The sequence below is a fragment of the Mesoplodon bidens genome (genome assembly GCF_964165515.1).
Source record: "Mesoplodon bidens genome assembly, chromosome: 12".
NCBI lineage: Eukaryota > Metazoa > Chordata > Mammalia > Artiodactyla > Ziphiidae > Mesoplodon > Mesoplodon bidens.
Window position 1 is genome coordinate 38592947 of NC_138168.1, and position 17883 is coordinate 38610829.

Genomic DNA, 17883 nt, shown 5'->3' on the forward strand with positions numbered 1-17883 from the left:
TGAATCAGGAGATTAGCATATATATAGAGAGAGTTGCTCAATATATTGACTTTTAAGTATGCAAAAAATTCTAAATACCAATTAATAAAAGACTACTTCCTTAGGGCAGGGAGAATATATTATATCTTTTTATAGTTATAACACTAATATTATAAATGTAAATGGTTATAAATACATGTGTGTAGAGTAACTTCAAATATACTGCTTATCTAAGAGGCTAACAGGGAAGAAGCACTCAATAAAGTAATTGTTCAAAAAGAATCAATAATGTTTTCTGGTACTGAATAACTCAGATGTGAAACTCAACTAATAAAACAAGTTTCCATTTGGTGAGATTTAAAACAACATTACTTTCATACTGTAACCCATGACACAGCTAAATTAAATTATTTCCTAGGAGTGATTGCTCATCCTATTTTATCTGGATGAAGCATCACTTTCTTCTGAAGATACAAGAATTAGATAAATTTCTCAAGAGATTTTCATACTGTAATATTCTTTACAGTGTAAGAATATGATACAGACTTATGTGAATAAAAGGGTAGAGCTATATTTAATTTATTTCATTCCACAGTGAATTCAGTGAGTGCTTACTGCTCAAAACTGCTATCCCTACTTTGAGGAACAAAGCTGGAGTAATACTCTGCAGAGCCTATTCAAGTCCTCATAATACTAGTTATATTAAAGGAACAATTTATTTTCAGTATAAAGGTGCTTCCCTCTTTCTGATAGGCAACAAATCCCCAGTACACACAAGTAGAAAACAAATAAATAGAACTTCAAATCTCACTATCAAATGTAAATTTAAAATGTCAAAAAGCAAGTGATAATCAAACAATAATCAGGGTTTTAGATATTCTTCAAAATTGATCAGCTCAAGCCATTAAACGCAATGAACAATGTCATAGTCATTTTCAGGAATGAAAGGAGGCAAGGCCTACTTAAATATATTTGTCTGGGAAGATATTTACTAGCCCAATTATTCTGTACTCTACAATTTTTATATGTTATTCCAAATTTAGTATAACATACGGGCACTCTGAGACTTCCATTAGGCTTGAAAACAGTAAATACTTAAAATAACAAAACCTAGATCAAAACTAAGGATTTATTACTTAGAATTCGTCAAAGCAATTTCAAGAAATTTTTCACAAATTTCACATCAAAACACATCTATCTCATAATACTCTGAACTATTGAATCTCACTTCAATGTTTGGTAGATTTTTTAAAATTTTTTGTTATAAGGATATGGTCATTTTCAATTATATATATTAAAAAAATTAAAAACAAAAACCAAACTTTGAAATTTGTGTACATATATTTAAGGTATCAAATCTGTAGAGGCTAAACAGTCATACATTTGTTTCTTCCCTATCTCTTTCAGAAATTCTGTTAGATCTTAAAAAGAAATTTAGGAATATGAATGTTGTATCTTAAAAAAATATAATACTTAACATGAAATGGATTATTCTGATTTTCCTCATAACAAGTTAAAAGATCTAACATAATTTTAAGGAATAGAAACAACTGAAAAATACTGATACATTTGACTACATTAAAAATTAAAAGCTTTCTTTATCAAAAACAATTATGATACTGAAAAGGCAAGCCACAGAGTGGGAAAGATATGTGCAATACATACATACAAACAGCAAAAGTGTTGTGTCCAAATTATGTAATGGACTCTCACAGAGCACTGAAAATTTTCACACTCATAGACAAATGACCTAAAGAGTTGAACTGGCATATCACAGCAACAAATATTGAAATGCCAAATAGATACTGAGGAAGGGACTCAAGCATCATTACTCATCAGGAAAGTGCCAGTTAAAACCATAGTTACATACCACTACACACTTCTCACAGTGGTCAAAGCTGGAAAGGCTGACAGTACCAGGTACTGGCAAGGATGTGCAGCACCTAGATTCTCATGCTTTTCTGGGGCAATTGTGAATTGGTATAATTACTTTGGGAAACTGTTTAATAATAAGTTGAAGATATGCATATTCTGTGATCAAAAATGTCACTAGTATGTATATATCCAATAGATATGTCCATACATGAAGATTAAAAACATGCACCAAGATGTATATAGCAACTTTAATCATAATAGCCCCAAACTAGAGAAAACTGTATGTCCAGCAATAGTAACAGTGATTAATAAACTTTGGTCTATTTTAACAATAGCATGATATATAATTATCAAAATTAGACTCCTGAAGAGCATGATGAATATCACAAACATAACACTATGTAAAAAGTACCCAGACACGAAAAAACATGTATGGTATGATTACATTTATATCAACTTTAAAAATAAAAAATAAATCTATGTTAAAAGAAGGAAAGTAGTAGCTACATTTAGGAGAAAGAAGTTGGTAGTAAATGGGAAGGGACATGAGAAGGGCTTTAAGATTGTTTGAAAGGTTCTGTATTGAGATTGTTGATGGTAAAACAGGCACGTTCATTTTGTGCTAATTCACGAATCATTATTTATAAATAAAATGAATCAATTACCTTGGTATCTATATAAAATGGACAGATATGAATTACTGGTTATAAAATATTGAATAATTATTTCTCCCAATTTAATTCAATATTACAGATTGTGTAGAACTGGACATATATGCTAAAATTAATAAAGTCTTTTCAAAAAATTCAAGAAATGTGTAAGCAATATTGGACATTTCTATATATTTTACATCCCTAAATTTGGCTCTAAAGTATTCATCCCAAATTAAGCCAACTATAAAAGATACTTTGAGGAAAATATAATTGGAGTGTCTTATAATTATATTCTTGATATAATGGCTTACAGTAGAATTTTATTGCTTTTCTCAGTAGAAATTCTAATAATGACATTCAGATCAAATATTCTTTCAATTAAAAAAAATAGAATCCACATCTTCTTAACTAGCAACACATTGCTCTGCTTTCTAAGCAGTCCCTAGCATCCAACATATATTATACTTCCAAATTAATGCAATATTGTGATAAGATTACTTCAAAATTACTTGTGGGATCATCAGAGTTAAACTCCAGTTTGTCACATAAAGCAATATTTTTTTTTCTCGGGCAAACTCAATTTTTTCTAAAATTAAACAACTTCTGACATATCTTCATCAAGTGAAGATCAAATTTTCTCTCTCTCTTTTTTTTTGATATAGACACGTCTTAGATGCATCGTTTATAAAGAGTCATAATCCTTTAGATCGAAACAAAACACAATGTACCTTTTAAAAAACATTTCATTGAGGTATAATTGACGTATAAAAAGCTGTGCATATTTAATGTGTACAACATAATAAGTTGGAGGTAAGTATTCATCACTACAAGCTATGCCATAAACATATCCGCTCCCTCCAAAACATTCCTTCCACTCTCTTTTATTTATTATTAATTAAAGTCTAGAGCAGAGTTTGGCAAACTAAAGTCCAAAAGGTGACCCCCTGCTCCTGTGAGTAAAGTTTTATTGGAAAGCAACCACACCCACTGGTTCTTGTGTTGTCTATGGCTGCTTTCAAGCTATAAGGGCAGAGATGAGTAGTTGGGACAAAGACCACAGGGCCTGTAACACATAAAATACTTACTATATGGCCCTTTACAGAAAAAAGTTTACTAAGGGTAAAGTATCTGAATTTCTGGAAATATTTTAGTGAAATTGCACAATTTTTCTGATTTATATGTTAGACTCTTCCAATTCCTATACATGTAAAGCTAATCCGAATTAAGGGATTTCTTTTTTTAAACTGAATAAACCAAGAATATTTCTGATCTGACTTATACAGCACTTTGAGTACCTTTTCTCACAACACTGACATTAATAAATTTTAAAAAATAATAAAAAATCAGACTTTTCAAACTCCACGCAGCATTCCCAGTTAAGTCTAAACCTTACCTCTTTTACATATGATTAGCTGAAAGTTTAAATAGATATAACTTTGAAGAAAATTTACCAAAGAACACATCAAATAATAGTTTTAGTAGTTAGCAATGATTTATAACTATGACACTAATTGAGCTTTATAAAGTGCTTCAGACATTTATAAAGTTTCAGGAAATGCATTAAACTGCATAAATACTAAAAGACTCTGGGCTCAATGGAATAAGAGTCGAACTTTCCAATTAATTGTCTGCCAGGCATTTTTATCCCCCAATCAAGTGGAAGGTTAAAACTAAATCATATCAAAGAATGTAAAAGAAAAGGGAAAGTAATTTTGACACTGTTATTTATAAACCCAAATGGATAATCCACAGTCTTAATTCTTGCCCACTGTGATTCTATTTATTCTAAGTTACAGACTCTTATTTCCCACTCTGGCTTATCCATTAGGTTGTCAAATTAATAAAAACTTAGATGTGTTTGATTACAGAAATTTTAGCTAACACCATTTTGTAAATCATTTTTATTGGAAAATAGAACAACTGTCTAATTGCTGCATATAACAGAGATATACAGTTTAAAGAGAAAGAAGACAAAACCTTGTATCTATGCTCTCTAAGAGAGAGAACACTGTCTGTATGACCAACACCCTAGGTGCCCTGTGTGGATTCAACCACTTCCTTCTCCACTGGTAACCACTCTTCTGATTTTTGTGTGAAATATTTCTTTAGAGTTCTTTTCTACGAACTTGATTTAGCAGTTACTGACAGAGGAATATTATAGGCTCCAACTATGATAATAGATTTTTCTTTTTAGTTCTGTCAGTCTCTGCTTCCTGTATTTTGTCACTTTCTTGTTAGATGCAAATTTAAAATTGGTATGGCTTCTTGGAGAACTGATTTATGTTTAATTATGTAATGTCCCTCTTTATCACTGGTAATTTTCCTATCTGAAGTCTGCTTTGCCTGAAATTAGTATACTTTAGGCTTTCTTTTGATTAATGACATGTCTTTCTCAATCCTTTTACATTTACCCTATTTTAGTTTTTATAGTTAAAATTGGTTTTGTGTGGACTTCATATAGAGGTCTTACCTTTAAATCTAATCTGACATTATATGTCTTTTAACTGGTTTGTTTAGATCATTCACATGTAAAGTAATCATTGACATATTTGAATTAAAATGTACCATCTTTGTAACTGTCTTCTATTGTGCGTTTATTCTTTGATTTTATCCCTATACCCCCCCCATTTTTTTCCCCTCTCTGGTTTTAATTAAACATTTTACGATTTCATTTTTCTTCCTTCTTGGCACATTATTAGTACACTTTCTTACAGACTGTGTTGTAATTGCTCTAGAGTTACAAGATAGATTTCTAAATAATCTCAGTTCCTTCTAAATAATAATATATCACTGTGTGTAGCACACGTACCAAATAATATTCTCATTTCCTTTCTGCTGTTCCTGGTGACATTACTGTCAATCATTTTATTTTTACATGATCTATAATCACCCAATACATTGTTACTATTACTCCTTAAAATAAACATTTATCTTTTAGATCAGTTAAGATCATCAGCTTTATTCTTTGTCTGACACTCTTCTTTATGCAAATCCAAATTTCTGACCTCTATTACTTTCTTTCTGATGGAAGAACTTCTTTTAGCATTCCTTGCAGAACATGTCTGCTGGCAATGAATTGCCCCAGCTCCCGCCACCCCCCCCCCCAACAACAACAGCAAAATCTTTATTTCTCCTTCACTTTTTAAGGGTAATTTCACTGCATATAGATTTCTAGGTTTGCAGGGGGTTTTCTTTCAAAATTTTAAAGACTGTATTCCAATGCCTCCTTGCATGTATGGTTTCTGACGAGAAGTTCTTTATCACCTTTATCCTTGTTCCTCTCTGGATAAGATTCCTTTCACGATAAACTCCAGCCAGCCTTCCTTCAGAAGACTTTCCCATTATCTTTGGTTTTCTACAGTTTGAATATAATATGCCTAGTTGTGTTTTGTTAGCTTCGTTTTTTGTTTTTTTTTTGCGGTACGCGGGCCTCTCACTGTTGTGGCCTCTCCCGTTGCGGAGCGCAAGCTCCGGATGCGCAGCCTCAGCGGCCATGGCTCACGGGCCTAGCCACTCCGCGGCATGTGGGATCTTCCCGGACCGGGGCACGAACCCGTGTCCCCTGCATTGGCAGGCGGACTCTCAACCACTGCACCACCAGGGAAGCCCTCTGTTTTTTTTCTTACGCTTCCTTGATGTTCTGCGAGCCATTTAGTGTCTGCCACTAATAATATGAGCAAACATTATTACTTCCAATACTTCATCTTTGTTTTTTCTTCTTCTTCTGGATACCAAATCATGCATCTGTTGCACTTTATGATATTTCCCCATAACTTTTGGATGTTCTGTTCTGTATTTTTTCATTCTTTTTTCTCTTTATTCTTCAGTTTGAGAGGTTTCTACTCTATCTTTAAATTCACTGATTCTTTTATAGGATGTGCCAAGTCTGTGTCAAGAATGCCAAAGGTGTTTTTTTTTTTAATTTGCTTCTTGTCTTTTATTTCTAACTTTTAATTTTCATTCTTTCTTATAGTTTTCATCTCTCTGATGACATTACCCATCTGGTCTTGCATGTTGCTAGTTGTTCCATTAGAACTCTTAACATAGTAATCAGTCATTTTAAATTTCTTTTCTTATAATTACAACATTTGTCATATTTGAGTCTAGTTCTAATAATTGCTTTGTCTCTTGTGAACGTTTTTCTTTTTCCTCTGCTCTTTGGCTTGTCTTGTAGTTTTCGGTGAAAGTTGGACATGTTGCATTAGATCATTGATACTAAGATAAATAGACCTTTACTGGAAGGTATCTATTAATCTGGCTGGGATTGGGACTGTATGCAATGTTTGTTATAGTTGTAGGCGCCAGAGGATTCAGTTTCCTCCAGTGTCCTGGTTTTTGCCTCCCCACTTGGCTTTGGGGCTTCCTTTTATCTTTCATAAATCCCAATAATTTTACTAGATTATGTCTCAATATTGGTCAATCTGTTCAAATTATCCAGGAATCTAGTGTGGCACTCAACATGCAGTTTCAAGTTTTCTTTTATGTTTAGGAAGTTTCCTTTTAATAATTTTGCATCTCCATCTGTTCTGTTGTTTGTTTTTTTGTTTTGTTTTGGGTTTTTTGTTGTTGTTGTTGTTTTTTTTGGAGACACCTGCCTCATTCATGTTCAATTTTCCATCTTACCAGTCCAGTTTATTTTTCTTTATTGTGTATTTTTACAAATTTCCTTCCATCTACATTGGTTTTTATTAAGGCATTCTCCATGGTTTTAATTAGCTGTTATTTTTCTTCTAGTTTTGTTTTTATTTTTGAATTATTTTCTGTTACTTCTAATTCTTGTCTACTTTCTTCAGCATTTCATTCAAGTGTCCCCTTTATTTTATTATCTTAATTTCTGAGTTTCCCTAATTCTTATTTCTTCAATTTGCATCTGTCTGGCTCCAGTAGAAAAAAGAAGCAAACCAGTTCTTTTAAATAAACAATTTAAATGTGTGAACTAGGTATTCAAGAACTAAAATTTTATGAAAAGAGAGTGTTGCATTATAATAGAAGAGGCAGTAGTTACCACCTGAGATCTCAGAGGACAAAAAGGAGAGATTGGAATTATTAAAGATTTGAAGGTAGAAAGGGTCCCTGCAAAGTTGAAGCTCAGATCTCTGAGGAGGCTGACTGCTTGGCTGGTGTCAGTTTCTGAGTTCATATGAGAGACCCCCGTGGGACTGGGGCACAGACCTCTGAGAAAGAAGTACCACGGCCTGATGCTAAAATCTCTGGGGGGGGGTGCAATAAACCTAGTTTTGTGACAGTTTAAAAATCTGCAAACTAGGATCAACAGCTGCTACTTCAATAAACTCTAGTTGTCACGGTTAAGCCATTACCCATTACCAGAGTCGTACTGACAGAGACTGGAATTAAAAACAGAAATGGGAGATAAGTACATATCTCTTCTCTCTCCTTCAGCCTCCCAGAACTCTGGAAGCACAGTAGCTTCTATTAGCCAAGCATGACAAGGAGGCAAATGACAGTGGAAACAGGTAGTTTGCAGACTCCCTGCTTTAGTGTCATAAAACAAAGTATAGGAAGGTGGATGTGGAGCTAAGAGGCCATAGTTCAATAACTGACACTGTCCTTTCATTGTTCTATCATTTTCCTAAATTCATTTCATTTCCTATTGAACGGCAGAACTAAAATATTCACCTGTCGTGTGTGCTTGTCTTTCTGGCATGTTTAATTTTCTAAAGTAATGTTATTTACCTTATGCAGAAAATGAGGACTCCCTCTTCTGTTCTTACCAGGGAGTCTTCAAATATCTGACCTTATAATTTACAATATTTACCTTCTCAGCTCTTCTCCCCAGTTTATATCTGAATGTTCTATTTCCTTGCCTCTAACATCTTTGTCCTGACCAACTTAAATTCTGTTCTCAGTGGCTTCTCACCTGTGTGATCCTTTGTCCTGGAAAGGGTGCTCTCAGTTTGTCAAATGACCCAGGCCACGTCTCACTGGGGTCCCTCTCAGTAACCCTCAAACTGTGAATCTCAGTTTAAACTGTGAAGTCTTCTCCAGGTTTTATTGGCTGTTCTCAGATTTAGGAGCCAAGCTTTCCAAGCAGAGTAAATACCTCTCAACATGAGAGCAGTTATGTATTAGTGATTTGATTCCTGGGTTCTCTGGCTGTCAGGGACTTCCTTTAATCTCTCTGCTTTCTGTTTATTGACCTGAGTGATAATTATGTGTTCTTTTCACTTTGGGTTAATTAATCAAGTTGTAGAAGTGTGTGTGTATGTGTTATACTTCCATCAAAAACATAAAACATGATTGTTAAACTTTGAGCCCAGGCAACTGGTAGAACAGTGATCATTCGTTGAAAGAGGAAAGGAGGGGAAATTAGGGGAAAAAAATAGAGTAGATATTTTTATTTGAGGTGATAATAAGTTTACAGATTTTAAATATTCAGTATACAGTTTGAAATATGAGACAGAACTAAAGAAGAGAGATACGTATTTAGGGCATGTTAGCATTGAGGAGATATTGAAATCAGAGGGTGGGTGACAAGGAAGAGATTTTAGAAGTAAAATATGTAAACAATATAGTGACCATTCTTTCAAATGGTTCCAATTTTTAGCTAAAAAAATTCTGCCTTCCATGTTCTGACCCATGCATTCCAGGAAACAAAATTATGATGCACAAAAATAATGTACTTTTCTTGCTTAGTATTAATCAGCCATATGCATATACAAATATACACTATATATATATTATATATATATATATATATATATATGTATATATATATATATATATATATATATGCATGCATACACCTACACATACATATGTCTTTATGTATTGGATTGGCCAAAAAGTAACTTCAGTTTTTAAGTAAAAGTAGAAGACATTTTTCATTTTCACCAAGAACTTTATTGAACAACGTATTCACCCTTTTGTTCCACTACCTACTGCCATTTTTCAGGCAACTTCATAATTCCATCTTCCCGAAACTTTTTATCTTTTTAAGCAAAGAACTGTTCCAGGAGCCTTTTACAGTCTTCCAGGGAATTGAAAATTTTTCCATTAAGAGAATTTTATAAAGACCAAAATACTTGGAAATCCAAAGGTGCAATGTCTGGTGAATATGGCGATAAATCAGAACTTCCCAGACACACGGTTAACAGGTTTTGGCTGGTCATCAAAGAAACATGTGGTCATGCGTTATCCTGATGGAAGATTATGCGTTTTCTGTTGACTAATTCTGGACGCTTTTCGTCAAGTGCTGCTTTCAGTTGGTCTAGCTGGGAGCAGTTCTTGTTGGAATTAGTCGTTTGGTTTTCTGGAAGGAGTTCATAATAGAGGACTCCCTTCCAATCTCACCATACACACAACATCACCTTCTTTGGATGAAGACCGGCCTTTGGTGTGGTTGGTGGTGGTTCATTTCGCTGGCCCCACGATCTCTTCCATTCCACATTATTGTGCAGTATCCACTTTTCATTGCCTGTCACAATTTGTTTTAAAAACAGAGCATTTTCATTACATTTAAGTAAAGAATTGCATGTGGAAATACGGTCAAGAAGGGTTTTTTTGCTTAACTTACGAGGAACCTAAACATCAAAGCTATTCACATAACTAAGCTGGTACAAATGATTTTCAACGCTTGATTAGGATATTTTGAGTATGTCGGCTATCTCCCTCGTGGTATAATGTTGATTGTTCTCAACTAATGTCTCGATGTGATTGCTATCAACTTCAACTGGTCTACCCGACAGTGGAGCATCGTCCAGCAAAAAAATCTCCAGCACAAAACTTCACAAACCACTTTTGACATGTTCAATCAGTCACAACACCTTTTCCATACACTGCACAAATCTTTTTTTGCGTTTTTAATCTTTCTTGAAATAATAAAGCATAATATTCCGAAAATGTCGGTTTTTCCTTCCATCTTCAATATTAAAATGGCTACACAAAATTCACTAATTTTGATAAGTTTTTTTAATGCATGCTGATATGACAGCTGTCACATAAAATCTAACAAAATTGTCTTGAAATAAGTTAAAGACAACTAAGTGCTACTAGAGCCATCTTACGGAAAAAAACAAACAAACATTTTGGCCCACCAAATACATATGCATATTATCTATTAAACCTTGAACAACTTCAGAACTGCTAAGATGGATTCACATAGTCCACCACCTCACCCAAATGGGAAGATTCTTTGTTTCAGTTGTTGATATAGCTTCCTGATGGGTAATTTTTTTTTAATTAAATTTTTTTTTTAAACTGAACATAAAGCCAGTGAACAGCCACCAGACTCTTTTTTTTATTACAATGGCCACTTCCCCTTCCAGGAATACTAAATTTTTCATATTCCAAATAAGAAAAAAAAAAAGTTCCAGAAGGTAAGTCACATTTTTCATGGATACATGTTTAACAACTGAAGAGGAAAAAAAGTTAACCGATGGGAAATTGTACGTTTTGTCTAGGAACAGGAATTATTGAATCATAAAACTAGCTACCACTATTAATGCCTTGAAAAATGTTCTCGTTTCAATTTGCAAAATGCCAGTCCTCTATTTCTGTGTTACATTCCAGAAACAGAACAACATCTGATTTTTAAGCAATGCTACAGTTTCACCGAACAGTGAATTTTATTAATAATATCTGTATGCACACACCTGCCAAAAATAGAAAAACATCTTCAAAAATGTTAACAAGAATACAATTATAACACAGACAATTGTGTTATTACTTTTTGAAATGATAAAAAATATTTGTAGGGGCTTCCCTGGTGGTGCAGTGGTTGAGAGTCCGCCTGCCAATGCAGGGGATGTGGGTTCGTGACCCGGTCCAGGAAGATCCCACATGCCACAGAGCGGCTGGGCCCGTGAGCCATGGCCACTGAGCCTGCGCATCCGGAGCCTGTGCTCCGCAGCGGGAGAGGCCACAACAGTGAGAGGCCTGCGTACCGAAAAAAAAAAAAAAAAAAAAAAAAAAATATATATATATATATATATATATTTTAAGACCTGACTTCTGAAAATATTGACCATATAAGACAAAGTAGTACATAAATATCCCCTATTGTTATATAATTATATAAATACAGTTTGAATCTTCTGTAATTGGAAAAACAGCTCAAATTTGTGTGATAAAATTACAGTGACTTAAAAAGTGGTTTGAAAAAGGTTACTAATAAGATGAAATCAAATGATTAAAATTTTTTTTTTAATCCCTAAAATATAACTGCCTCACTGGAAATGTTCCATAACATTTATAAGCCCTTTGCTTCTTTTTTCCTGATTATTAACATTCTGCACCAAAGAAGAGATAATATCTTTATCCATGTTACTAACATGGTGTTTAAGAATAGACCAACCTCCTGTGGTCCACAGCTGCTTTTAATTCACAAGCAATTGGAATAAGTCAAGCATTGCTAGTGAGTCTTTGCTGTTTCTTGCTATGTTATTTCAACTAGAAAGCCATTATGCAAACTAAGAACATCTGAAGATAGGTACCCTACTTAAAAGTGTTCAGCAGGAGTTCCATTTTTTTGTCATTTTTGGAAAATTGCATCATTAAGTTGCATATGTTGTACTGTTGGTAGCCATGATTGCCTGGGATTAGTCAACATGCACACAAACTCCATGACTTGACAAACTTAATTTTTCTTAAGAATCGAATGTGAAGTAAACTTTCAGATATTACTAATGTAGTAAACTAAGTTTGTTTTCGAATCATCCAATTAATTATATATTATGAAGTTTAGATCATGTTAACATGTAACATATAACAATTGTTATATAAATTCCAGGTAATAGGTTACCTATGGCAAATATTTTACTGTGTGTACAGCATAATTCTAGGGGAAAAAAATGAGAAAACCTAGTCTTACTAAATTATACTAAAATCACTAAATTAGTCCTGATCCATTAGATTTTAAGATGGGTCTGCAAGAATTTGGAGTGAAAATAATTTTTCAGGAGCACTCATCTCACTGGCACTATGTTGTATTTTGTTGTATAACCCCATAGTGCTCCTAGAATCTTCCTTAATACAAGATTTACCTTTAGAGTCATTTTGGCACACCGAACAGAAGTATTCATTTTTTATTCTGTTTTGCAATGTGTGAATTATGACTTAAAACATGTGTGATACATTTCACATGTAGTCACATCCTATTTATTGATCATTTCCATTATCATTTCATCATTATAATGATAATAACTGACAGTTTTAAAAAATATCTTGATGCCTGGCATAATATTAATAGCTTTTTAATTTATATCCTATTTAACTTTCACAGTAGCTTTGTGAAGTAATATTATTATCTTCATTCTACTACTGAGGAAACTGAAGCTCAGAGAGGTCTCTTAATCAGCTTCAGGTTACACAGCTACTGAAGCTGCTCTTCCAAGACCAAACAATCTTCCTGAAATGCCAAAATAATTTGTACGTCTTGCTCTTAAATTGCTTAGCAAGTTATATATACCATAAACAATAAACCATGTACTTACTGAGTGACTGGTTGTTAGAGAAAGAACACACTTATCCAAAAACTATCTGTTTAACCATTTAACTTACAAATAAAGGCAGGAAGGCAAATATGTTACATGGTGCTCACAATTCACATTTTATCTTTAAAAAAGTATAAAATGGATTACATTTCGCCAGGGACAAAATTTTATAATTTCTATCACATTCTGGAAAATCCATCATTGGTAGTGCAGCCACACAGTCCAGATGGACGTATCTTACTTCTAGCTGCCTTGCAGTCCACAGAGTGCTCCTCGTAATAGGAGATGGTAATTCTAGTTCAACCCATCACACACACATTCTGTCCAGGAGGAATAAGGTTGGACCACAGAAGAGTACGCACCCCTATACAAGGGCATTTCTCACAAATGGTGTGTGAAACTTCCACTCACAACTCCTACAACTTATGCACTTGACTACAGGTAGTTGCAAGAAAAGCTGAGGAATGGTAGTCTTTATTTGGGGCAGCCATGTGTTTAGCTAAAATTCTTGTGTTCTATCAGTAAAGAAGAAGGATACAATGGATTTTAAAGTCAACGAATAGTCTTTTTCAAAGGCATACTTCAGCTAACAGAGTGTTTTCCATTCAAAAAATGTGATTTCCAATTTCATTTGATACATTCATAATTCAATTTGCCACAGGGTAGCCAAGGAAATGATGTATAGAAAAGTTCTGAAACTCAGTTTCTGTACCATTACAAGTAACTGTAAAGTTTAGATATAAAGATTAAATTGAATAAAAATATAAATTTGCCATATGAATATTTAATACACTTGCTCTTTTTATTGGCTGTCTATGCAGTGTGCCATGAGTATTTGCTTTAATATCAGATTTTGCCTAAACCATATCTCCAATGTTGCTACCCCCACTTGCATCAGAGAAAGAGGATGGTTTAAATAATCTATGGCACTGTCATCACCTTGGATACCAAAACAAAAGCCATTTGTAGTTAAAATAGTTCCTTTTGTATTACAAGAAAGAAAATAAAAAATGGGTCAATACTTCTTAACATTTAGTGTAAAAGGCCTACTGTTATGACAAAGAAAAAATAGGCTTGTCTTGGAGAGCTGTGTTTTGTTTGCTTCTTATGTGATCTAGAAAGAAAGCAGGCATGGCTCTCTCTGGAGGGAAGACTGAACTAAAGTTGAAAGTCCCAAGTGCACCTTCACTGGACTGTAGCTCATCTTCCCCTGACGAAGTCTGCCAGTTGAAACAGAGGCAAACCTCATTAACTAAATGATGAAGTTCTGCTCTAGGCCATGATACTCAAAGAACCAAGAGACAAATTATATACCTTCAATGAAGAGAATTATAATATCCAGAGGGTAGGGGTAGATGCAACTGACTGAAAAATATTAAGAGAAGATTATGGGCAGAAGGAAAGAGGACTGAAGGTCTGGATGAGGCAGAGAGATCTTGAGAGGTAGTTAGATTCCACAGAGCACCTTCTGTTTTCAACTAGATGGTTATAATTTGGTAACCTCTGCTTTACATGGTATAAGGCAGCCCCTAAACTAAAGAGAGTTATGACTTTTCTTCCTCTCACACAGTACACATGCTTGAGATCTACACAATCCTCCAGTAAGAAACACCAAGCATCCCCATCATAGTTACGTTGGTATGGTCTGACAGAGGCTAGTAAGACAGTATCTCCTGGGAACAGACTGTCCTTATGAATGCTAGAATAATGGGTCTGAAGCTATTATGTCCCTCCATCTCTTTCTCAGGGGTCAATAGAAGACCACCACCGACACTATCAGCAGCAAGAGGAGAAGGTAAGGTAAACTTCTTCAATGCAACTGCACTTCAGTGAGAATCACCCTAAAGGGTAGGAAAAAATAGCCCTGCCCAGACAGGTTGCATGCAACTAATTTTACAGTTTCAAAGTCAGCCTCACTTGCTGATAACGACTGGTTTCTGTAAGGCAACTTTCTAAGAATGCATAGCCTGGGTACAGACACTATTTTCCACGATAAACGTCGATAATCCCGAGAAGGTCCTGCTTGTTAGTTGGTGTAGCAGCATCACTTCTAAGCAATACCTAAACTGGCATTTCCACTATTTTATATTATATATTCCTTGGACTGATGCTGAATTTCCTTTTGAGAGTTGTGTCGTTCACAAAGATACTTTAAGACTATGGGTAGTGACATTTTATTATTTCTCATCATATCCTACAGGTGCATTAGGGGCTCCATGACATCCTATTTTCTTATCTTCATGTCAAATGTGTGTGTGTGTGCATGCGTGTGTGTGTAATACGTGTGTCTAGTAGATACAGATGTATGAAGGTGACAATTAACCTCTGCTTAGGCATAACATTTTAATCTCCCATTGAATATATTATGTGAACCATGCTCCATTATGTATGCCAAATCATTTCATTTCCTATCACAAACTGTGGCCCAAAATAATTAAAAATATATTATTAAAATCCATGCTTTAGAGTCACCTCCAAGTTCTTCTCATCTCCAACTCTTCTAGCTTAAGTACTGTGAATGCACACACAAATATATTACAGTTATTAATCCACAAATTTAGTTATCTTTTCTTAATCTTTAGTCTTCAACAACTATTAGGTTTTTTTTAGTTGTTTATTTTTTAGGTTGCCTAATCCTTTAGGAAACTAATTTTTTTCTTTTGTTTTCTATGACAAAAGATTATCTCATATTTTCTGTCTCCTTTTTCCTATCTCCATCGTGATTTCTGACATTTTTTTTGCTTTGAGTAATCTGTAGTTTTGTCCTTAACTGTCCTGCCATAAATCCAATACTCTCATTTTAGATATCTTATTGTAATTGTTATTTTATATTATTTATCAATAGCCACTGCCTTCCTTCTGAATTTCAAAAAACTTTAAAATATTATCACTGGCAAATCTTGTTGACCCTTAAACTACAGCAGCACTGTCCTATAGTACTTGCCCTGGAGATGAAAATATTCTGTACTCGTATTGTTCAGCATGTATGGTGTCCACTAGCCACATTTGGATATTGAGCTGTTGAATTGTGGCTAAAAAGACTGAGAAGCTGAATTTTTAATTTAGTTTTATTTTATTTTATTTTATTTATTTATTTTTTGCGGTATATGGGCCTCTCACTGTTGTGGCCTCTCCCATTGCAGAGCACAGGCTCCGGACACGCAGCCTCAGCAGCCATGGCTCACGGGCCCAGCCGCTCCACGGCATGTAGGATCTTCCCGGACCGGGGCACGAACCTGTGTCCCCTGCATTGCAGGCGGACTCTCAACCACTGCACCACCAGGGAAGCCCAATTTAGTTTTTTTTTTTAATGTTAGTAGCCACATGTTGCTAGTAGCTACTTTATTGGATTGTGTAACTCTGAAGACATATTCAGAATTTTGTCTTCTTTCACTCGATTTACTATTGCCATGAATGCCACACGTTAATTGAATGAATCAATGAAAACATTCATATGTGAATTAATACATGTATTAACACATAAACCAAAGGCCTCAGATATTGAGGGTTCTATTCTACTTTCCCTTTGATTTTTACATTCAGAATATGACCAAGTCTCTGGTGTTTATAATCTCTTTTTCCTTTAGTTCATTTCATCATCTTTCTAGATCTCATTTGTTTTTGCTTGAGCCACTAATTTTAGCTTCCTATATCGTGTTCAGATATCCTTGGTAGGTTAGGATTTGATCTAAGGTATTACCCATGTGAAAGGGCCTCTCCTCCACTGACTGTGGTTTTTAGAATTTCCAATAGAATGAGCCTAGATTTCAGAATAATGGTAAGTGTTCTATCCTCAGTGTTCTATCCTTTAAGTCACTGTAAAAACAACTCCACCTCATGCAGTTCTTAGACCCAATGTCTCCTTTTTTGACAGGGCTTCCCTGACTGTCCAAACTAAAGCTGATCCTGATCACCCAACGCATCTCCCTGCTTCATTTTGTTCATAATCGTTGTGATTTTATGAACTTACATTTATTCCTTTATTGCTTAGAGCAGCAGTCACTAAAGAAATACATAAATGAAAGAATTACAACAAAATATTGTATCTCTGCAGATCCATGTGCATTCCATGAGGGCAGAGACTTCTTCTGTTTTGGTCAGCACTGTCTCTACAAAGTCTGGCAAGCATGGTGCCAGTACCACAGCAGATACTCAAGAGTTATCAAATGAATAAATAAGTAAGTTGATGTAGACCATCCTGGTCTTAGATTTCAATTTGAAAAACTCACTTTTGACATTTCGTCCTGTGTGATGTGCATCATCCTCTCCCTCTTGCCTTGGTAATTTTGAAAGATCTTGAGGAGAACAAAACTTCCCCCTATCTAGCTCTGTTTTCAGGGTTAGCTCAAATAAGACAAACATGAGTATTTGGAACTAAAGCTCTAACTGTTATTAATTGAATGTGTTGTAGCTTTGAATTCTCCATCTCTCTCTTTCCAGACATATTATGAAAACATGTAATGCATAGATGTGATTAATACTCCTTGCCTATAGTTAATAAGGATTTAGGAATTTTTTGGACACCTCTACATTTTGAATGCATTAATAACAATCTGTAAACTATAACTTTTTGCAGCACACAAATGAAACATATCATATGTTCTAACAAGGGCCTCTCTTTCTCTCTTTCTCTCCCAAATACAGTTTCCTGTGTAACAATAATCACAAGATTTATCACTGACTAGGTATTACTATGGACCAAGAACACTACACTTAGTTATTTGTTACTCCATATTCACTGGCTTTGTATTTTTACACCTTAAGAATCACAGCTTAATTTACACCTTAAGGTGTAATTTACACCTTAAGGCTCACAGAATTAGGTAATTTGTCCGAGATTACAAGCTTAGTAAGTGACAGATCTAAGGTCTGGGCGTATGTCTCTTTGGCAATAAAACCTATGATAATTTCTAGTTATTGAAGTA